Source organism: Lathyrus oleraceus, unplaced genomic scaffold, assembly GCF_024323335.1.
Source record: "Lathyrus oleraceus cultivar Zhongwan6 unplaced genomic scaffold, CAAS_Psat_ZW6_1.0 chrUn1001, whole genome shotgun sequence".
NCBI classification, from domain to species: Eukaryota; Viridiplantae; Streptophyta; class Magnoliopsida; order Fabales; family Fabaceae; genus Lathyrus; species Lathyrus oleraceus.
The window spans coordinates 1-25218 of NW_026113392.1; the positions used below are offsets into that span (position 1 = coordinate 1).

The 25218-nt window shown below is 27.2% G+C and overlaps 8 non-coding genes across 8 annotated transcripts; all 8 read left to right on the plus strand.

Annotated features, from left to right (window-relative positions):
• The first annotated feature begins 702 nt into the window (after window positions 1-702).
• TRNAV-UAC (transfer RNA valine (anticodon UAC)) lies at window positions 703-773 on the plus strand. The gene has a single exon. It is a non-coding gene; the product is annotated as a tRNA-Val (tRNA).
• A 2193-nt stretch (window positions 774-2966) lies between these two features.
• Window positions 2967-3039, plus strand: TRNAV-UAC (transfer RNA valine (anticodon UAC)). Its single transcript has one exon. It is a non-coding gene; the product is annotated as a tRNA-Val (tRNA).
• A 2280-nt stretch (window positions 3040-5319) lies between these two features.
• TRNAV-UAC (transfer RNA valine (anticodon UAC)) lies at window positions 5320-5392 on the plus strand. The gene has a single exon. It is a non-coding gene; the product is annotated as a tRNA-Val (tRNA).
• Window positions 5393-7583: 2191 nt separating this feature from the next.
• On the plus strand, window positions 7584-7656 carry TRNAV-UAC (transfer RNA valine (anticodon UAC)). The gene has a single exon. It is a non-coding gene; the product is annotated as a tRNA-Val (tRNA).
• Window positions 7657-11464: 3808 nt separating this feature from the next.
• On the plus strand, window positions 11465-11537 carry TRNAV-UAC (transfer RNA valine (anticodon UAC)). The gene has a single exon. It is a non-coding gene; the product is annotated as a tRNA-Val (tRNA).
• Window positions 11538-12844: 1307 nt separating this feature from the next.
• Window positions 12845-12916, plus strand: TRNAV-UAC (transfer RNA valine (anticodon UAC)). The gene has a single exon. It is a non-coding gene; the product is annotated as a tRNA-Val (tRNA).
• Window positions 12917-22634: 9718 nt separating this feature from the next.
• TRNAV-UAC (transfer RNA valine (anticodon UAC)) lies at window positions 22635-22707 on the plus strand. The gene has a single exon. It is a non-coding gene; the product is annotated as a tRNA-Val (tRNA).
• Window positions 22708-24034: 1327 nt separating this feature from the next.
• Window positions 24035-24107, plus strand: TRNAV-UAC (transfer RNA valine (anticodon UAC)). The gene has a single exon. It is a non-coding gene; the product is annotated as a tRNA-Val (tRNA).
• Window positions 24108-25218: the final 1111 nt, after the last annotated feature.

Here is a 25218-nt window from a genome sequence, read left to right on the forward strand (position 1 = left end):
CTAGCCCAATCCACCTAGTGGAACTTCTGACAGTAGCTCAACAACACTTGATCTGAAAGCTCAGATAAAGTTGCAACCATAAAGCATACTTAGAACTCTTATCCCTGGATGGAACCAAAAGCTATGATAAAAATTGTTATAAAATATCAACATGGAGAAATTAAAATAACACATACACAAACACAAGGACATAACATGGAAACTCCAAATTCAGAGAGAAAAATATAATAGTCGCTGTCAAATGGCAACCAAAGAAAAGACTGTAAAAATTGTTACAACGCATAATTTACCCTCAACCACCCCCAGACCCCGAGTACATCCACACCTCAAAACAAGTACATAATTACATCTCACAACACTATAACACAAGGATAAGCGAATTAAAAATAGAAGACGCCAAATACAAGTTTAAAGTATTTTTGACTGATGCATTTTATAATGAATAAATTGAATCCATTATATAGTCTTAAACTCCCTCTTCCTTTACAAAACTAAATGGTGTGAGACTTGTTGAACATGTATATTTTCAATCTATACTAACATATTTTTGGTGATTTGGAAGAATTTAGTCTATTAATCTAAAGAAATTGAGTTCAAATCTTGAGAGATACAATTGTAAAATAGTCATTAGTGTCATTTTAATTATAATTTGTTTCCATCTCTAATATATATGTATTGAATTAATTAGTTGAATAACCCAATGTTGCTGTGGTGTAGTTTATCACGTCAGTCTTACACACTGAAGGTCTCCAGTTCAATCCTGGGCAGCAACATATGATTTTATTACTATTATTTCAAATTAATAGCATTGTTTGAATAATTAATATACATCATAAGCCTTTCTTTTCTTCCTATTTTTAATTTTTGATCATTTTATTTCTATATTTTTGTTCTTGCTTTTTTTTCCATTGTATAAATAAATGGTAGATTCATTTCAAAATAAGAAAAATAAATTTCTACAAGTATAAAATCTACATTGTTGAATATAAAATATTTATTAATAAAAATAATTAAATTATTATCTTTATGTTTTTCTTACTATTATTAATATTAATATAAGTGTTTCAATTATTAATATCCATCATATGCCATTTTTTTCTATTTTGATATTTTATTATTATTTGCTTTTCTTTATTGTACTTTCATTCTTATTTTATTCTTGCTTTTTTGTTTAATTTTTATAAACAATTGGTAGATTCATTTAAAAATTAAGAAAAATATAATCCACAAGTATAAAAACTTCTCAAATAATTTCCACATATCGAAAACCAGTTTGAAAAGCTCTGATGAAACTTCTTTGTTGACATAATCTTATAGTACAACTTTCATCAATGTTAATAATAACTCATGTACTGAGCATTAATCAATAACTTATGTAAAAATAATATTCTTCTCTAATTTTATCTAGCCCAATCCACCTAGTGGAACTTCTGACAGTAGCTCAACAACACTTGATGTGAAAGATCAGATAAAGTTGCAACCATAAAGCATACTTAGAACTCTTATCCCTGGATGGAACCATAAGCTATGATAACAATTGTTAGAAAATATCAACATGGAGAAATTAAAATAACACATACACAAACACAAGGACATAACATGGAAATTCCAAATTCAGAGAGAAAAATATAACAGTCGCTGTCAAATGACAACCAAAGAAAAACAAGTGAAAATTTTTACAACGCATAATGTACCCTCAGCCACCCCCAGACCCCGAGTACACCCACACCTCAAAGCAAGTACGTAATTACATCTCACAACACTCTAACACGAGAGTATAAAATCAAGATTTGTAGATTATAAAAATATTTATTAATAAAATAATTAAATTATTACTTTTTTGTTTTTGTTACTATTATTTCATATTAATAGAAGTGTTTCAATTATTAATATCCATCATATGCCATATTTTTTCTATTTTGATATTTTTTTATTATTTGCTTTCTCTATTTTGTACTCTCATTCTTATTTTATTCTTGCTTTTTATTTAATTTTATAAAACAATTGGTAGATTCAGTTCAAATTAAGAAAAAAATATTCAACAAGTATAAAAATTCTCAAATAATTTCCACATATCGAAAACCAGTTTGAAAAATTATGATGAAACTTCTTTGTTGACATAGTATTATTGTAGACCTTTCATTAATGTTAATAAATACTCATGTACTGAGCATTAATCAATATATTATGTAATCCTTGTCATATCAGCACATATTTGATTTGAACTTTCCACATGTAAAAAATAATTATTCTCTCAATTTTATCTAGCCCAATCCATATAGTGGAACTTCTGACAGTAGCTCAACAACACTTGATCTGAAAGCTCAGATAAAGTCGCAACCATAAAGCATACTTAGAACTCTTATCCCTGGATGGAACCAAAAGCTATGATAAAAATTGTTATAAAATATCAACATGGAGAAATTAAAATAACACATACACAAACACAAGGACATAACATGGAAACTCCAAATTCAGAGAGAAAAATATAATAGTCGCTGTCAAATGGCAACCAAAGAAAAGACTGTAAAAATTGTTACAACGCATAATTTACCCTCAACCACCCCAGACCCCGAGTACATCCACACCTCAAAACAAGTACATAATTACATCTCACAACACTATAAACAAGAGTATAAAAATTAAAAATAGAAGACGCCAAATACAAGTTTAAAGTATTTTTGACTGATGCATTTTATAATGAATAAATTGAATCCATTATATAGTCTTAAACTCCCTCTTCCTTTACAAAACTAAATGGTGTGAGACTTGTTGAACATGTATATTTTCAATCTATACTAACATATTTTTGGTGATTTGGAAGAATTTAGTCTATTAATCTAAAGAAATTGAGTTCAAATCTTGAGAGATACAATTGTAAAATAGTCATTAGTGTCATTTTAATTAATAATTGTTTCCATCTCTAATATATATGTATTGAATTAAATTAGTTGAATAACCCAAATGTTGCTGTGGTGTAGTGGTTATCACGTCAGTCTTACACACTGAAGGTCTCCAGTTCAATCCTGGGCAGCAACATATGTATTTATTACTATTATTTCAAATTAATAGCATTGTTTGATAAATTAATATACATCATAAGCCTTTCTTTTCTTCCTATTTTTAATTTTTGATCATTTTATTTCTATATTTGTTCTTGCTTTTTTTCCATTGTTAAAATAAATGGTAGATTCATTTCAAATTAAGAAAAATAAATTTCTACAAGTAGAAATCTACATTTGTTGAATATAAAAATATTTATTAATTAAATTATTGTATTTATGTTTTTCTTACTATTATTTAATATTATCATAAGTGTTTCAATTATTAATATCCATCATATGCCATTTTTTTCTATTTTGATATTTTATTATTATTTGCTTTCTCTATTTTGTACTTTCATTCTTATTTTATTCTTGCTTTTTTGTTTAATTTTATAAAACAATTGTAGATTCATTTAAAAATTAAGAAAAATTATAATCCACAAGTATAAAAACTTCTCAAATAATTTCCACATATCGAAAACCAGTTTGAAAAATTCTGATGAAACTTCTTTATTGACATAATCTTATAGTAGACCTTTCATCAATGTTAATAAATACTCATGTACTGAGCATTAATCATTAACTTATGTAAAAAATAATTATTCTCTCAATTTTATCTAGCCCAATCCACCTAGTGGAACTTCTGACAGTAGCTCAACAACACTTGATGTGAAAGATCAGATAAAGTTGCAACCATAAAGCATACTTAGAACTCTTATCCCTGGATGGAACCATAAGCTATGATAACAATTGTTAGAAAATATCAACATGGAGAAATTAAAATAACACATACACAAACACAAGGACATAACATGGAAATTCCAAATTCAGAGAGAAAATATAACAGTCGCTGTCAAATGACAACCAAAGAAAACAAGTGAAAGTTTTTTACAACGCATAATGTACCCTCAGCCACCCCCAGACCCCGAGTACACCCACACCTCCCTATTACACAAAAACCCTCATCACACCCGCCACCGCCCAATAACCCGGGACGCGCCCTTAGTACAAGCAACAAGAATCCCAGCGAGTTCATTCAGAAAGCAAGTACATAATTACATCTCACAACACTCTAACACGAGAGTATAAAATCAGATTTGTAGATTATAAAAATATTTATTAATAAATAATTAAATTATTACTTTTTTGTTTTTGTTACTATTATTTCATATTAATAGAAGTGTTTCAATTATTAATATCCATCATATGCCATGTTTTTTCTATTTTGATATTTTTTTATTATTTGCTTTCTCTATTTTGTACTCTCATTCTTATTTTATTCTTGCTTTTTATTTAATTTTATAAAACTATTGGTAGATTCAGTTCAAATTAAGAAAAATAATATTCAACAAGTATAAAAATTCTCAAATAATTTCCACATATCGAAAACCAGTTTGAAAAATTATGATGAAACTTCTTTGTTAACATAGTATTATTGTAGACCTTTCATTAATGTTAATAAATACTCATGTACTGAGCATTAATCAATATATTATGTAATCCTTGTCATATCAGCATATATTTGATTTGAACTTTCCACATGTAAAAAATAATTATTCTCTCAATTTTATCTAGCCCAATCCATATAGTGGAACTTCTGACAGTAGCTCAACAACACTTGATCTGAATGCTCAGATAAAGTCGCAACCAAAAGCATACTTAGACTCTTATCCCTGGATGGAACCAAAAGCTATGATAAAAATTGTTATAAAATATCAACATGGAGAAATTAAATAAAATACACAAAACAAACACAAGGACATAACATGGAAACTCCAAATTCAGAGAGAAAAATATAATAGTCGCTGTCAAATGGCAACCAAAGAAAAGACTGTAAAAATTGTTACAACGCATAATTTACCCTCAACCACCCCCAGACCCCGAGTACATCCACACCTCAAAACAAGTACATAATTACATCTCACAACACTATAACACAAGAGTATAAGCGAATTAAAATAGAAGACGCCAAATACAAGTTTAAAGTATTTTTGACTGATGCATTTTATAATGAATAAATGAATCCATTATATAGTCTTAAACTCCCTCTTCCTTTAAAAACTAAATGGTGTGAGACTTGTTGAACATGTATATTTTCAATCTATACTAACATATTTTTGGTGATTTGGAAGAATTTAGTCTATTAATCTAAAGAAATTGAGTTCAAATCTTGAGAGATACAATTGTAAAATAGTCATTAGTGTCATTTTAATTAATAATTTGTTTCCATCTCTAATATATATGTATTGAATTAAATTAGTTGAATAACCCAAATGTTGTTGTGGTGTAGTGGTTATCACGTCAGTCTTACACACTGAAGGTCTCCAGTTCAATCCTGGGCAGCAACATATGTATTTATTACTATTATTTCAAATTAATAGCATTGTTTGAATGTATAATATACATCATAAGCCTTTTTTCTTTTCTTCCTATTTTAATTTTGATCATTTATTTCTATATTTGTTCTTGCTTTTTTCCATTGTTTAAAATAAATGGTAGATTCATTTCAAAATTAAGAAAAAAAAAATTCTACAAGTAAAATCTACATTTGTTGAATATAAAAATATTTATTAATTAAATATTAATTATTATATTTATGTTTTTCTTACTATTATTTTCATATTAATATAAGTGTTTCAATTATTAATATCCATCATATGCCATTTTTTTCTATTTTGATATTTTATTATTATTGCTTTCTCTATTTTGTACTTTCATTCTTATTTTATTCTTGCTTTTTTGTTTAATTTTATAAAACAATTGGTAGATTCATTAAAAATTAAGAAAAATTATAATCCACAAGTATAAAAACTTCTCAAATAATTTTCACATATCGAAAACCAGTTTGAAAAATTCTGATGAAACTTCTTTCTTGTGACATAATCTTATAGTAGACCTTTCATCAATGTTAATAAATACTCATGTACTGAGCATTAATCATTAACTTATGTAAAAAATAATTATCTCTCAATTTATCTAGCCCAATCCACCTAGTGGAACTTCTGACAGTAGCTCAACAACACTTGATGTGAAAGATCAGATAAAGTTGCAACCATAAAGCATACTTAGAACTCTTATCCCTGGATGGAACCATAAGCTATGATAACAATTGTTAGAAAATATCAACATGGAGAAATTAAAATAACACATACACAAACACAAGGACATAACATGGAAATTCCAAATTCAGAGAGAAAAATATAACAGTCGCTGTCAAATGACAACCAAAGAAAAACAAGTGAAATTTTTTACAACGCATAATGTACCCTCAGCCACCCCCAGACCCCGAGTACACCCCACCTCAAAGCAAGTACATAATTACATCTCACAACACTCTAACACGAGAGTATAAAATCAAGATTTGTAGATTATAAAAATATTTATTAATAAAATAATTAAATTATTACTTTTTTTGTTTTTGTTACTATTATTTCATATTAATAGAAGTGTTTCAATTATTAATATCCATCATATGCCATATTTTCTCTATTTTGATATTTTTTATTATTTGCTTTCTCTATTTTGTACTCTCATTCTTATTTTATTCTTGCTTTTTATTTAGTTTTATAAAACAATTGGTAGATTCAGTTCAAAATTAAGAAAAATAATACTCAACAACAAGTATAAAAATTCTCAAATAATTTCCACATATCGAAAACCAGTTTGAAAAATAATGATGAAACTTCTTTGTTGACATAGTATTATTGTAGACCTTTCATTAATGTTAATAAATACTCATGTACTGAGCATTAATCAATATATTATGTAATCCTTGTCATATCAGCACATATTTGATTTGAACTTTCCACATGTAAAAAATAATTATTCTCTCAATTTTATCTAGCCCAATCCATATAGTGGAACTTCTGACAGTAGCTCAACAACACTTGATCTGAAAGCTCAGATAAAGTCGCAACCATAAAGCATACTTAGAACTCTTATCCCTGGATGGAACCAAAAGCTATGATAACAATTGTTATAAAATATAACATGGAGAAATTAAAATAACACATACACAAACACAAGGACATAACATGGAAACTCCAAATTCAGAGAGAAAAATATAATAGTCGCTGTCAAATGGCAACCAAAGAAAAGACTGTAAAAATTGTTACAACGCATAATTTACCCTCAACCACCCCAGACCCCGAGTACATCCACACTCAAAACAAGTACATAATTACATCTCACAACACTATAACACAAGAGTATAAGCGAATTAAAAATAGAAGACGCCAAATACAAGTTTAAAGTATTTTTGACTGATGCATTTTATAATGAATAAATTGAATCCATTATAGTCTTAAACTCCCTCTTCCTTTACAAAACTAAATTGTGAGACTTGTTGAACATGTATATTTTCAATCTATACTAACATATTTTTGGTGATTTGGAAGATTTAGTCTATTAATCTAAAGAAATTGAGTTCAAATCTTGAGAGATACAATTGTAAAATAGTCATTAGTGTCATTTTAATTAATAATTTGTTTCCATCTCTAATATATATGTATTGAATTAAATTAGTTGAATAACCCAGATGTTGGTGTGGTGTAGTGGTTATCACGTCAGTCTTACACACTGAAGGTCTCCAGTTCAATCTTGGGCAGCAACATATGTATTTATTACTATTATTTCATATTAATAGCATTGTTTAAATAATTAATATACATCATAAGCCTTTTTTTCTTCCTATTTTTAATTTTGATCATTTTATTTCTATATTTTGTTCTTGCTTTTTTTCCATTGTATAAAATAAATGGTAGATTCATTTCAAAATTAAGAAAAATAAATTTCTACAAGTATAAATCTACATTTGTTGAATATAAAAATATTTATTAATAAAAATATTTAAATTATTATATTTATGTTTTTCTTACTATTATTTAATATTAATATAAGTGTTTCAATTATTAATATCCATCATATGCCATTTTTTTCAATTTTGATATTTTATTATTATTTGCTTTCTCTATTTTGTACTTTCATTCTTATTTTATTCTTGCTTTTTTGTTTAATTTTATAAAACAACTGGTAGATTCATTTAAAAATTAAGAAAAATTATAATCCACAAGTATAAAAACTTCTCAAATAATTTCCACATATCGAAAACCAGTTTGAAAAGCTCTGATGAAACTTCTTTTTTGACATAATCTTATAGTAGACCTTTCATCAATGTTAATAAATACTCATGTACTGAGCATTAATCATTAACTTATGTAAAAAATAATTATTCTCTCAATTTTATCTAGCCCAATCCACCTAGTGGAACTTCTGACCGTAGCTCAACAACACTTGATGTGAAAGATCAGATAAAGTTGCAACCATAAAGCATACTTAGAACTCTTATCCCTGGATGGAACCATAAGGTATGATAACAATTGTTAGAAAATATCAACATGGAAATTAAAATAACACATACACAAACACAAGGACATAACATGGAAATTCCAAATTCAGAGAGAAAATATAACAGTCGCTGTCAAATGACAATCAAAGAAAAACAAGTGAAATTTTTACAACGCATAATGTACCCTCAGCCACCCCCAGACCCCGAGTACTCCCACACCTCAAAGCAAGTACATAATTACATCTCACAACACTCTAACACGAGAGTATAAAATCAAGATTTGTAGATTATAAAAATATTTATTAATAAAATAATTAAATTATTACTTTGTTTTTGTTACTATTATTTCATATTAATAGAAGTGTTTCAATTATTAATATCCATCATATGCCATATTTTTCTATTTTGATATTTTTTTATTATTTGCTTTCTCTATTTTGTACTCTCATTCTTATTTTATTCTTGCTTTTTTATTTAATTTTATAAAACATTGTAGATTCAGTTCAAAATTAAGAAAAATAATATTCAACAAGTATAAAAATTCTCAAATAATTTCCACATATCGAAAACCAGTTTGAAAAATTATGATGAAACTTCTTTGTTGACATAGTATTATTGTAGACCTTTCATTAATGTTAATAAATACTCATGTACTGAGCATTAATCAATATATTATGTAATCCTTGTCATATCAGCATATATTTGATTTGAACTTTCCACATGTAAAAAATAATTATTCTCTCTCATTTTATCTAGCCCAATCCATATAGTGGAACTTCTGACAGTAGCTCAACAACACTTGATCTGAAAGCTCAGATAAAGTCGCAACCATAAAGCATACTTAGAACTCTTATCCCTGGATGGAACCAAAAGCTATGATAAAAATTGTTATAAAATAAACATGGAGAAATTAAAATAACACATACACAAACACAAGGACATAACATGGAAACTCCAAATTCAGAGAGAAAAATATAATAGTCGCTGTCAAATGGCAACCAAAGAAAAGACTGTAAAAATTGTTACAACGCATAATTTACCCTCAACCACCCCCAGACCCCGAGTACATCCACACCTCAAAACAAGTACATAATTACATCTCACAACACTATAACACAAGAGTATAAGCGAATTAAAAATAGAAGACGCCAAATACAAGTTTAAAGTATTTTTGACTGATGCATTTTATAATGAATAAATTGAATCCATTATATAGTCTTAAACTCCCTCTTCCTTTACAAAACTAAATGGTGTGAGACTTGTTGAACATGTATATTTCAATCTATACTAACATATTTTTGGTGATTTGGAAGAATTTAGTCTATTAATCTAAAGAAATTGAGTTCAAATCTTGAGAGATACAATTGTAAAATAGTCATTAGTGTCATTTTAATTAATAATTTGTTTCCATCTCTAATATATATGTATTGAATTAAATTAGTTGAATAACCCAAATGTTGTTGTGGTGTAGTGGTTATCACAGTCAGTCTAAACACTGAAGGTCTCCAGTTTAATCCTGGGCAGCAACATATGTATTTATTACTTTTATTCATATTAATAGCATTTTTGAATAATTAATATACATCATAAGCCTTTTTTTTCTTCCATTTTTAATTTTTGATCATTTATTCTATATTTTATAACAATTGTTAGAAAATATCAACATGGAGAAATTAAAATAACACATACACAACACAAGGACATAACATGGAAATTCCAATTCAGAGAGAAAAATATAACAGTCGCTGTCAAATGACAACAAAGAAAAACAAGTGAAATTTTTACAACGCATAATGTACCCTCAGCCACCCCCCCACCCGAGTACACCCACACCTCAAAGCAAGTACATAATTACATCTCACAACACTCTAACACGAGAGTATAAAATCAAGATTTGTAGATTATAAAAATATTTATTAATAAAATAATTAAATTATTACTTTTTGTTTTTGTTACTATTATTTCATATTAATAGAAGTGTTTCAATTATTAATATCCATCATATGCCATATTTTTCTATTTTGATATTTTTTTATTATTTGCTTTCTCTATTTTGTACTCTCATTCTTATTTTATTCTTGCTTTTTATTTAATTTTATAAAACAATTGGTAGATTCAGTTCAAAATTAAGAAAAATAATATTCAACAAGTATAAAAATTCTCAAATAATTTCCACATATCGAAAACCAGTTTGAAAAATTATGATGAAACTTCTTTGTTGACATAGTATTATTGTAGACCTTTCATTAATGTTAATAAATACTCATGTACTGAGCATTATCAATATATATTATGTAATCCTTGTCATATCAGCACATATTTGATTTGAACTTTCCACATGTAAAAATATTATTCTCTCAATTTTATCTAGCCCAATCCATATAGTGGAACTTCTGACAGTAGCTCAACAACACTTGATCTGAAAGCTCAGATAAAGTCGCAACCATAAAGCATACTTAGAACTCTTATCCCTGGATGGAACCAAAAGCTATGATAAAAATTGTTATAAAATATCAACATGGAGAAATTAAAATAACACATACACAAACACAAGGACATAACATGGAAACTCCAAATTCAGAGAGAAAAATATAATAGTCGCTGTCAAATGGCAACCAAAGAAAAGACTGTAAAAATTGTTACAACGCATAATTTACCCTCAACCACCCCCAGACCCCGAGTACATCCACACCTCAAAACAAGTACATAATTACATCTCACAACACTATAACACAAGTATAAGCGAATTAAAAATAGAAGACGCCAAATACAAGTTTAAAGTATTTTTGACTGATGCATTTTATAATGAATAAATTGAATCCATTATATAGTCTTAAACTCCCTCTTCCTTTACAAAACTAAATGGTGTGAGACTTGTTGAACATGTATATTTTCAATCTATACTAACATATTTTTGGTGATTTGGAAGAATTTAGTCTATTAATCTAAAGAAATTGAGTTCAAATCTTGAGAGATACAATTGTAAAATAGTCATTAGTGTCATTTTAATTTAATAATTTGTTTCCATCTCTAATATATATGTATTGAATTAAATTAGTTGAATAACCCAAATGTTGCTGTGGTGTAGTGGTTAGCACGTAAGTCTTACACACTGAAGGTCTCTAGTTCAATCCTAGGCAGCAACATATGTATTATTATTTTTAATTTCATATTAATAGCCTTTCTTTTTCTTCCTATTTTTAATTTTGATCATTTTATTTCTATATTTTGTTCTTGCTTTTTTCCATTGTTTAAAATAAATGGTAGATTCATTTCAAAATTAAGAAAAATAAATTTCTACAAGTAGAAATCTACATTTGTTGAATATAAAAATATTTATTAATTAAATTATTAAATTATTGTATTTATGTTTTTCTTACTATTATTTAATATTAATATAAGTGTTTCAATTATTAATATCCATCATATGCCATTTTTTTCTATTTTGATATTTTATTATTATTTGCTTTCTCTATTTTGTACTTTCATTCTTATTTTATTCTTGCTTTTTTGTTTAATTTTATAAAACAATTGGTAGATTCATTTAAAAATTAAGAAAAATTATAATCCACAAGTATAAAAACTTCTCAAATAATTTCCACATATCGAAAACCAGTTTGAAAAATTCTGATGAAACTTCTTTATTGACATAATCTTATAGTAGACCTTTCATCAATGTAATAAATACTCATGTACTGAGCATTAATCAATAACTTATGTAAAAAATAATTATTCTCTCATTTTCATCTAGCCCAATCCACCTAGTGGAACTTCTGACAGTAGCTCAACAACACTTGATGTGAAAGATCAGATAAAGTTGCAACCATAAAGCATACTTAGAACTCTTATCCCTGGATGGAACCAAAAGCTATGATAAAAATTGTTATAAAATATCAACATGGAGAAATTAAAATAACACATACACAAACACAAGGACATAACATGGAAACTCCAAATTCAGAGAGAAAAATATAATAGTCGCTGTCAAATGGCAACCAAAGAAAAGACTGTAAAAATTGTTACAACGCATAATTTACCCTCAACCACCCCCAGACCCCGAGTACATCCACACCTCAAAACAAGTACATAATTACATCTCACAACACTATAACACAAGAGTATAAGCGAATTAAAAATAGAAGACGCCAAATACAAGTTTAAAGTATTTTTGACTGATGCATTTTATAATGAATAAATTGAATCCATTATATAGTCTTAAACTCCCTCTTCCTTTACAAAACTAAATGGTGTGAGACTTGTTGAACATGTATATTTTCAATCTATACTAACATATTTTTGGTGATTTGGAAGAATTTAGTCTATTAATCTAAAGAAATTGAGTTCAAATCTTGAGAGATACAATTGTAAAATAGTCATTAGTGTCATTTAATTAATAATTTGTTTCCATCTCTAATATATATGTATTGAATTAAATTAGTTGAATAACCCAAATGTTGCTGTGGTGTAGTGGTTATCACGTCAGTCTTACACACTGAAGGTCTCAGTTCAATCCTGGGCAGCAACATATGTATTTATTATTATTATAGGTTTGAATAATAATAGCCTTTCTTTCTTCCTATTTTTAATTTTTGATCATTTTATTTCTATATTTTGTTCTTGCTTTTTTTTCCATTGTTTAAAATAAATGGTAGATTCATTTCAAAATTAAGAAAAATAAATTTCTACAAGTATAAAATCTACATTTGTTGAATATAAAAATATTTTTAATAAATTAATATTATTTATTGTATTTATGTTTTTTACTATTATTTAATATTATATAAGTGTTTCAATTATTAATATCCATCATATGCCATTTTTTTCTTTTTGATATTTTATTATTATTTGCTTTCTCTATTTTGTACTTTCATTCTTATTTTATTCTTGCTTTTTTGTTTAATTTTATAAAACAATTGGTAGATTCATTTAAAAATTAAGAAAAATTATAATCCACAAGTATAAAAACTTCTCAAATAATTTCCACATATCGAAAACCAGTTTGAAAAATTCTGATGAAACTTCTTTATTGACATAATCTTATAGTAGACCTTTCATCAATGTTAATAAATACTCATGTACTGAGCATTAATCATTAACTTATGTAAAAAATAATTATTCTCTCAATTTTATCTAGCCCAATCCACCTAGTGGAACTTCTGACAGTAGCTCAACAACACTTGATGTGAAAGATCAGATAAAGTTGCAACCATAAAGCATACTTAGAACTCTTATCCCTGGATGGAACCATAAGCTATGATAACAATTTTTAGAAAATATCAACATGGAAAGATTAAAATAACACATCCACAAACAGAAGGACATAACATGGAAATTCCAAATTCAGAGAGAAAAAATAACAGTCGCTGTCAAATGACAACCAAAGAAAAACAAGTGAAATTTTTACAACGCATAATGTACCCTCAGCCCCCCAGACCCCGAGTACACCCACACCTCAAAGCAAGTACATAATTACATCTCACAACACTCTAACACGAGAGTATAAAATCAAGATTTGTAGATTATAAAATATTTATTAATAAAATAATTAAATTATTACTTTTTTGTTTTTGTTACTATTATTTCATATTAATAGAAGTGTTTCAATTATTAATATCCATCATATGCCATATTTTTTCTATTTTGATATTTTTTTATTATTTGCTTTCTCTATTTTGTACTCTCATTCTTATTTTATTCTTGCTTTTTATTTAATTTTATAAAACAATTGGTAGATTCAGTTCAAAATTAAGAAAAATAATATTCAACAAGTATAAAAATTCTCAAATAATTTCCACATATCGAAAACCAGTTTGAAAAATTATGATGAAACTTCTTTGTTGACATAGTATTATTGTAGACCTTTCATTAATGTTAATAAATACTCATGTACTGAGCATTAATCAATATATTATGTAATCCTTGTCATATCAGCACATATTTGATTTTAACTTTCCACATGTAAAAAATATGTATTCTCTCAATTTTATCTAGCCCAATCCATATAGTGGAACTTCTGACAGTAGCTCAATAACACTTGATCTGAAAGCTCAGATAAAGTTGCAACCATAAAGCATACTTAGAACTCTTATCCCTGGATGGAACCAAAAGCTATGATAAAAATTGTTATAAAATATCAACATGGAGAAATTAAAATAACACATACACAAACACAAGGACATAACATGGAAACTCCAAATTCAGAGAGAAAAATATAATAGTCGCTGTCAAATGGCAACCAGAGAAAAGACTGTAAAATTGTTACAACGCATAATTTACCCTCAACCACCCCAGACCCCGAGTACATCCACACCTCAAAACAAGTACATAATTACATCTCACAACACTATAACACAAGAGTATAAGCGAATTAAAAATAGAAGACGCCAAATACAAGTTTAAAGTATTTTTGACTGATGCATTTTATAATGAATAAATTGAATCCATTATATAGTCTTAAACTCCCTCTTCCTTTACAAAACTAATGGTGTGAGACTTGTTGAACATGTATATTTTCAATCTATACTAACATATTTTTGGTGATTTGGAAGAATTTAGTCTATTAATCTAAAGAAATTGAGTTCAAATCTTGAGAGATACAATTGTAAAATAGTCATTAGTGTCATTTTAATTAATAATTTGTTTCCATCTCTAATATATATATGTATTGAATTAAATTAGTTGAATAACCCAAATGTTGCTGTGGTGTAGTGGTTATCACGTCAGTCTTACACACTGAAGGTCTCGAGTTCAATCTTGGGCAGCAACATATGTATTTATTACTATTATTTCATATTAATAGCATTGTTTGAATAATTAATATACATCATAAGCCTTTCTTTTCTTCCTATTTTTAATTTTTGATCATTTTGTTTCTATATTTCGTTCTTGCTTTTTTTCCATTGTTTAAAATAAATGGTAGATTCATTTCAAAATTAAGAAAAATAAATTTCTACAAGTATACAATCTACATTTGTTGAATATAAAAATATTTATTAATTAAATTATTAAATTATAGTATTTATGTTTTTCTTACTATTATTTAATATTAAAATAAGTGTTTCAATTATTAATATCCATCATATGCCATTTTTTTCTATTTTGATATTTTATTATTATTTGCTTTCTCTATTTTGTACTTTCATTCTTATTTTATTCTTGCTTTTTTGTTTAATTTTAAAAACAATTGGTAGATTCATTTAAAAATTAAGAAAATTATAATCCACAAGTATAAAAACTTCTCAAATAATTTCCACATATCGAAAACCAGTTTGAAAAATTATTATGAAACTTCTTTATTGACATAATCTTATAGTAGACCTTTCATCAATGTTAATAAATACTCATGTACTGAGCATTAATCATTAACTTATGTAAAAAATAATTTCTCTCAATTTTATCTAGCCCAATCCACCTAGTGGAACTTCTGACAGTAGCTCAACAACACTTGATGTGAAAGATCAGATAAAGTTGCAACCATAAAGCATACTTAGAACTCTTATCCCTGGATGGAACCATAAGTTATGATAACAATTGTTAGAAAATATCAACATGGAGAATTTAAAATAACACATACACAAACACAAGGACATAACATGGAAATTCCAAATTCAGAGAGAAAAATATAACAGTCGCTGTCAAATGACAACCAAAGAAAAACAAGTGAAATTTTTTACAACGCATAATGTACCCTCAGCCCCCCCAGACCCCGAGTACACCCACACCTCAAAGCAAGTACATAATTACATCTCACAACACTCTAACACGAGAGTATAAAATCAAGATTTGTAGATAAAAATATTTATTAATAAAATAATTAAATTATTACTTTTTTGTTTTTGTTACTATTATTTCATATTAATAGAAGTGTTTCAATTATTAATATCCATCATATGCCATATTTTTTCTATTTTGATATTTTTTTATTATTTGCTTTCTCTATTTTGTACTCTCATTCTTATTTTATTCTTGCTTTTTATTTAATTTTATAAAACAATTGGTAGATTCAGTTCAAAATTAAGAAAATAATATTCAACAAGTATAAAAATTCTCAAATAATTTCCACATATCGAAAACCAGTTTGAAAAATTATGATGAAACTTCTTTGTTGACATAGTATTATTGTAGACCTTTCATTAATGTTAATAAATACTCATGTACTGAGCATTAATCAATATATTATGTAATCCTTGTCATATCAACACATATTTGATTTGAACTTTCCACATGTAAAAAATAATTATTCTCTCAATTTTATCTAGCCCAATCCATATAGTGGAACTTCTGACAGTAGCTCAACAACACTTGATCTGAAAGCTCAGATAAAGTCGCAACCATAAAGCATACTTAGAACTCTTATCCCTGGATGGAACCAAAAGCTATGATAAAAATTGTTATAAAATATCAACATGGAGAAATTAAAATAACACATACACAAACACAAGGACATAACATGGAAACTCCAAATTCAGAGAGAAAAATATAATAGTCGCTGTCAAATGGCAACCAGAAAAAGACTGTAAAAATTGTTACAACGCATAATTTACCCTCAACCACCCCCAGACCCCGAGTACATCCACACCTCAAAACAAGTACATAATTACATCTCACAACACTATAACACAAGAGTATAAGCGAATTAAAAATAGAAGACGCCAAATACAAGTTTAAAGTATTTTTGACTGATGCATTTTATAATGAATAAATTGAATCCATTATATAGTCTTAAACTCCTCTTCCTTTACAAAACTAAATGGTGTGAGACTTGTTGAACATGTATATTTTCAATCTATACTAACATATTTTTGGTGATTTGGAAGAATTTAGTCTATTAATCTAAAGAAATTGAGTTCAAATCTTGAGAGATACAATTGTAAAATAGTCATTAGTGTCATTTTAATTAATAATTTGTTTCCATCTCTAATATATATATGTATTGAATTAAATTAGTTGAATAACCCAAATGTTGCTGTGGTGTAGTGGTTATCACGTCAGTCTTACACACTGAAGGTCTCGAGTTCAATCTTGGGCAGCAACATATGTATTTATTATTATTATTTCATATTAATAGCATTGTTTGAATAATTAATATACATCATAAGCCTTTCTTTTCTTCCTATTTTTAATTTTTGATCATTTTGTTTCTATATTTCGTTCTTGCTTTTTTCCATTGTTTAAAATAAATGGTAGATTCATTTCAAAATTAAGAAAAATAAATTTCTACAAGTATACAATCTACATTTGTTGAATATAAAAATATTTTAATTAAATTATTAAAATATAAGTGTTTCAATTATTAATATCCATCATATGCCATTTTTTTCTATTTTGATATTTTATTATTATTTGCTTTCTCTATTTTGTACTTTCATTCTTATTTTATTCTTGCTTTTTTGTTTTTTATAAAACAATTGGTAGATTCATTTAAAAATTAAGAAAAATTATAATCCACAAGTATAAAAACTTCTCAAATAATTCCACATATCGAAAACCAGTTTGAAAAATTATTATGAAACTTCTTTATTGACATAATCTTATAGTAGACCTTTCATCAATGTTAATAAATACTCATGTACTGAGCATTAATCATTAACTTATGTAAAAAATAATTATTCTCTCAATTTTATCTAGCCCAATCCACCTAGTGGAACTTCTGACAGTAGCTCAACAACACTTGATGTGAAAGATCAGATAAAGTTGCAACCATAAAGCATACTTAGAACTCTTATCCCTGGATGGAACCATAAGTTATGATAACAATTGTTAGAAAATATCAACATGGAGAATTTAAAATAACACATACACAAACACAAGGACATAACATGGAAATTCCAAATTCAGAGAGAAAAATATAACAGTCGCTGTCAAATGACAACCAAAGAAAAACAAGTGAAATTTTTTACAACGCATAGTGTACCCTCAGCCACCCCCAGACCCCGAGTACACCCACACCTCAAAGCAAGTACATAATTACATCTCACAACACTCTAACACGAGAGTATAAAATCAAGATTTGTAGATTATAAAAATATTTATTAATAAAATAATTAAATTATTACTTTTTTGTTTTTGTTACTATTATTTCATATTAATAGAAGTGTTTCAATTATTAATATCCATCATATGCCATATTTTTCTATTTTGATATTTTTTATTATTTTTTGCTTTCTCTATTTTGTACTCTCATTCTTATTTTATTCTTGCTTTTTATTTAATTTTATAAAACAATTGGTAGATTCAGTTCAAAATTAAGAAAAATAATATTCACAAGTATAAAAATTCTCAAATAATTTCCACATATCGAAAACCAGTTTGAAAAATTATGATGAAACTTCTTTGTTGACATAGTATTATTGTAGACCTTTCATTAATGTTAATAAATACTCATGTACTGAGCATTAATCAATATATTATGTAATCCTTGTCATATCAACACATTTGATTTGAACTTTCCACATGTAAAAAATAATTATTCTCTCAATTTTATCTAGCCTAATCCATATAGTGGAACTTCTGACAGTAGCTCAACAACACTTGATCTGAAAGCTCAGATAAAGTCGCAACCATAAAGCATACTTAGAACTCTTATCCCTGGATGGAACCAAAAGCTATGATAAAATTGTTATAAAATATCAACATGGAGAAATAAAATAACACATACACAAACACAAGGACATAACATGGAAACTCCAAATTCAGAGAGAAAAATATAATAGTCGCTGTCAAATGGCAACCAAAGAAAAGACTGTAAAAAATTGTTACAACGCATAATTTACCCTCAACCACCCCCAGACCCCGAGTACATCCACACCTCAAAACAAGTACATAATTACATCTCACAACACTATAACACAAGAGTATAAGCGAATTAAAATAGAAGACGCCAAATACAAGTTTAAAGTATTTTTGACTGATGCATTTTATAATGAATAAATTGAATCCATTATATAGTCTTAAACTCCCTCTTCCTTTACAAAACTAAATGGTGTGAGACTTGTTGAACATGTATATTTTCAATCTATACTAACATATTTTTGGTGATTTGGAAGAATTTAGTCTATTAATCTAAAGAAATTGAGTTCAAATCTTGAGAGATACAATTGTAAAATAGTCATTAGTGTCATTTTAATTAATAATTTGTTTCCATCTCTAATATATATATGTATTGAATTAAATTAGTTGAATAACCCAAATGTTGCTGTGGTGTAGTGGTTATCACGTCAGTCTTACACACTGAAGGTCTCGAGTTCAATCTTGGGCAGCAACATATGTATTTATTACTATTATTTCATATTAATAGCATTGTTTGAATAATTAATATACATCATAAGCCTTTCTTTTCTTCCTATTTTTAATTTTTGATCATTTTGTTTCTATATTTTGTTCTTGCTTTTTTTCCATTGTTAAAATAAATGGTAGATTCATTTCAAAATTAAGAAAAATAAATTTCTACAAGTATACAATCTACATTTGTTGAATATAAAAATATTTATTAATTAAATTATTAAATTATAGTATTTATGTTTTTCTTACTATTATTTAATATTAATATAAGTGTTTCAATTATTAATATCCATCATATGCCATTTTTTTCTATTTTGATATTTTATTATTATTTGCTTTCTCTATTTTGTACTTTATTTCTTCTTATTTATTCTTGCTTTTTTGTTTAGTTTTATAAAACAATTGGTAGATTCATTTAAAAATTAAGAAAAATTATAATCCACAAGTATAAAAACTTCTCAAATAATTTCCACATATCGAAAACCAGTTTGAAAAATTATTATGAAACTTCTTTATTGACATAATCTTATAGTAGACCTTTCATCAATGTTAATAAATACTCATGTACTGAGCATTAATCATTAACTTATGTAAAAAATAATTATTCTCTCAAGTTTATCGAGCCCAATCCACCTAGTGGAACTTCTGACAGTAGCTCAACAACACTTGATGTGAAAGATCAGATAAAGTTGCAACCATAAAGCATACTTAGAACTCTTATCCCTGGATGGAACCATAAGTTATGATAACAATTGTTAGAAAATATCAACATGGAGAATTTAAAATAACACATACACAAACACAAGGACATAACATGGAAATTCCAAATTCAGAGAGAAAAATATAACAGTCGCTGTCAAATGACAATCAAAGAAAAACAAGTGAAATTTTTTACAACGCATAATGTACCCTCAGCCACCCCCAGACCCCGAGTACTCCCACACCTCAAAGCAAGTACTAATTACATCTCACAACACTCTAACACGAGAGTATAAAATCAAGATTTGTAGATTATAAAAATATTTATTAATAAAATAATCAAATTATTACTTTTTGGTTTTTGTTACTATTATTTCATATTAATAGAAGTGTTTCAATTATTAATATCCATCATATGCCATGTTTTTCTATTTTGATATTTTTTTTATTATTGCTTTCTCTATTTTGTACTCTCCCTTCTATTTTTCTTCTTAGACTTTTGATATATGTTCTAAAACAATTTGGTCGATTCCTTTCAAACTCCTCCCACTACTATTCCCGAAGTACAAAAGAAATTTTTCTCAAGAACTAGATTTCCACATCTCGAAAACCAGTTTGACATATTTTTGATGAAACTTCTTTTGTTGAACCAGAATCTATAGTACACTACTTTATCATGTTCCTAAAAATACTCCTGACTGAGCATTAATCCTTCCATTGGTCCCCCGTCAAACTTATTCTCTTCGTCCCCTTTCTCTAGCCCCTCCACCTAGTTGAACTTCTGACCGTAGCTCACCAACATTTGATGTGAAAGATCAGATAAAGTTGGCAACCATAAAGCATACTTAGAACTCTTTATCCCAGGATGGAACCATAAGCTATGATAACAATTGTTTAGAAATATCAACATGGAGAAATTAAAATAACCATAACACAACACAAAGGACATAACGTGGAATTCCCAATTCAGAGAGAAACATATAACATTCGCTGTCAAATGACAACCAAAGAAAACAAGTGAAAAATTTTACAACGCATAAGTACCCTCAGCCACCCAGACCCCCGAGTACACCCACACCCACAGCCAAAGCAAGTCCGTAATACATCTCACCACACGCGTAACATGAGAGTAAGAAAATGCCAGATTTGTAAGCTATCCAAATATTTATTACTCCCCTCCTCAATATCCATCCTCTGCCATCTTTTTTCTATTTGTATATTTTTTTTTTATTTGGCTTTCTCTATTTTGTACCTCTCATTCTTATTTTATTCTTGCTTTTTATTAATTTTATAAAACTATTGGAAGATTCAGTTCAAAATTAAGAAAAATAATATTCAACAAGTATTAAAATTCTCAAATAATTTCCACATATGGAAAACTAGTTTGAAAAATTATGATGAAACTTCTTTGTTAACATTGTATTATTGTAGACCTTTCATTAATGTTAATAAATACTCATGTACTGAGCATTAATCAATATATTATGTAATCCTTGTCATATCAGCACATATTTGATTTGAACTTTCCACATGTAAAAAATAATTATTCTCTCAATTTTATCTAGCCCAATCCATATAGTGGAACTTCTGACAGTAGCTCAACAACACTTGATCTGAAAGCTCAGATAAAGTCGCAACCATAAAGCATACTTAGAACTCTTATCCCTGGATGGAACCAAAAGCTATGATAAAAATTGTTATAAAATCAACATGGAGAAATTAAAATAACACATACACAAACACAAGGACATAACATGGAAACTCCAAATTCAGAGAGAAAAATATAATAGTCGCTGTCAAATGGCAACCAAAGAAAAGACTGTAAAAATTGTTACAACGCATAATTTACCCTCAACCACCCCCAGACCCCGAGTACATCCACACCTCAAAACAAGTACATAATTACATCTCACAACACTATAACACAAGAGTATAAGCGAATTAAAAATAGAAGACGCCAAATACAAGTTTAAAGTATTTTCGACTGATGCATTTTATAATGAATAAATTGAATCCATTATATAGTCTTAAACTCCCTCTTCCTTTACAAAACTAAATGGTGTGAGACTTGTGAACATGTATATTTTCAATCTATACTAACATATTTTTGGTGATTTGGAAGAATTTAGTCTATTAATCTAAAGAATTGAGTTCAAATCTTGAGAGATACAATTGTAAAATAGTCATTAGTGTCATTTTAATTAATAATTTGTTTCCATCTCTAATATATATGTATTGAATTAAATTAGTTGAATAACCCAAATGTTGCTGTGGTGTAGTGGTTATCACGTCAGTCTTACACACTGAAGGTCTCCAGTTCAATCCTGGGCAGCAACATATGTATTTATTACTATTATTTCATATTAATAGCATTGTTTGAATAATTAATATACATCATAAGCCTTTCTTTTCTTCCTATTTTAATTTTTGATCATTTTTTCTATTTTTTCTTCTTGCTTTTTTCCATTGTTTAAAATAAATGGTAGATTCATTTCAAAATTAAGAAAAATAAATTTCTACAAGTATACAATCTACATTTGTTGAATATAAAAATATTTATTAATTAAATTATTAAATTATAGTATTTATGTTTTTCTTACTATTATTTAATATAATATAAGTGTTTCAATTATTAATATCCATCATATGCCATTTTTTTCTATTTTGATATTTTATTATTATTTGCTTTCTCTATTTGTACTTTCATTCTTATTTTATTCTTGCTTTTTTGTTTAGTTTTATAAAACAATTGGTAGATTCATTTAAAAATTAAGAAAAATTATAATCCACAAGTATAAAAACTTCTCAAATAATTTCCACATATCGAAAACCAGTTTGAAAAATTCTGATGAAACTTCTTTATTGACATAATCTTATAGTAGACCTTTCATCAATGTTAATAAATACTCATGTACTGAGCATTAATCATTAACTTATGTAAAAAATAATTCTCTCTGAATTTTATCTAGCCCAATCCACCTAGTGGAACTTCTGACCGTAGCTCAACAACACTTGATGTGAAAGATCAGATAAAGTTGCAACCATAAAGCATACTTAGAACTCTTATCCCTGGATGGAACCATAAGCTATGATAACAATTGTTAGAAAATATCAACATGAGAAATTAAAATAACACATACACAAACACAAGGACATAACATGGAAACTCCAAATTCAGAGAGAAAAATATAATAGTCGCTGTCAAATGGCAACCAAAGAAAAGACTGTAAAAATTGTTACAACGCATAATTTACCCTCAACCACCCCCAGACCCCGTACATCCACACCTCAAAACAAGTACATAATTACATCTCACAACACTATAACACAAGAGTATAAGCGAATTAAATAGAAGACGCCAATACAAGTTTAAAGTATTTTTGACTGATGCATTTTATAATGAATAAATTGAATCCATTATATAGTCTTAAACTCCCTCTTCCTTTACAAACTAAATGGTGTGAGACTTGTTGAACATGTATATTTTCAATCTATACTAACATATTTTTGGTGATTTGGAAGAATTTAGTCTATTAATCTAAAGAAATTGAGTTCAAATCTTGAGAGATACAATTGTAAAATAGTCATTAGTGTCATTTTAATTAATAATTTGTTTCCATCTCTAATATATATGTATTGAATTAAATTAGTTGAATAACCCAATGTTGCTGTGGTGTAGTGGTTATCACGTCAGTCTTACACACTGAAGGTCTCCAGTTCAATCTTGGGCAGCAACATATGTATTTATTACTATTATTTCATTTAATAGCATTGTTTGAATAATTAATATACATCATAAGCCTTTCTTTTCTTCCTATTTTTAATTTTTGATCATTTATTTCTATATTTTGTTCTTGCTTTTTTTCCATTGTTTAAAATAAATGGTAGATTCATTTCAAAATTAAGAAAAATAAATTTCTACAAGTATACAATCTACATTTGTTGAATATAAAAATATTTATTAATTAAATTATTAAATTATATATTTATGTTTTTCTTACTATTATTTAATATTAATATAAGTGTTTCAATTATTAATATCCATCATATGCCATTTTTTTTTTTTTTGATATTTATTTTATTTTGCTTTCTCTATTTTGTACTTTCATTCTTATTTTATTCTTGCTTTTTTGTTTAATTTTATAAAACAATGGTAGATTCATTTAAAAATTAAGAAAAATTATAATCCACAAGTATAAAAACTTCTCAAATAATTTCCACATATCGAAAACCAGTTTGAAAATTCTGATGAAACTTCTTTATTGACATAATCTTATAGTAGACCTTTCATCAATGTTAATAATACTCATGTACTGAGCATTAATCATTAACTTATGTAAAAAATAATTATTCTCTCAATTTTATCTAGCCCAATCCACCTAGTGGAACTTCTGACAGTAGCTCAACAACACTTGATGTGAAAGATCAGATAAAGTTGCAACCATAAAGCATACTTAGAACTCTTATCCCTGGATGGAACCATAAGCTATGATAACAATTGTTAGAAAATATCAACATGGAGAAATTAAAATAACACATACACAAACACAAGGACATAACATGGAAATTCCAAATTCAGAGAGAAAAATATAACAGTCGCTGTAAAATGACAACCAAAGAAAAACAAGTGAAATTTTTACAACGCATAATGTACCCTCAGCCACCCCCAGACCCCGAGTACACCCACACCTCAAAGCAAGTACATAATTACATCTCACAACACTCTAACACGAGAGTATAAAATCAAGATTTGTAGATTATAAAAATATTTATTAATAAAATAATTAAATTATTACTTTTTTGTTTTTGTTACTATTATTTCATATTAATAGAAGTGTTTCAATTATT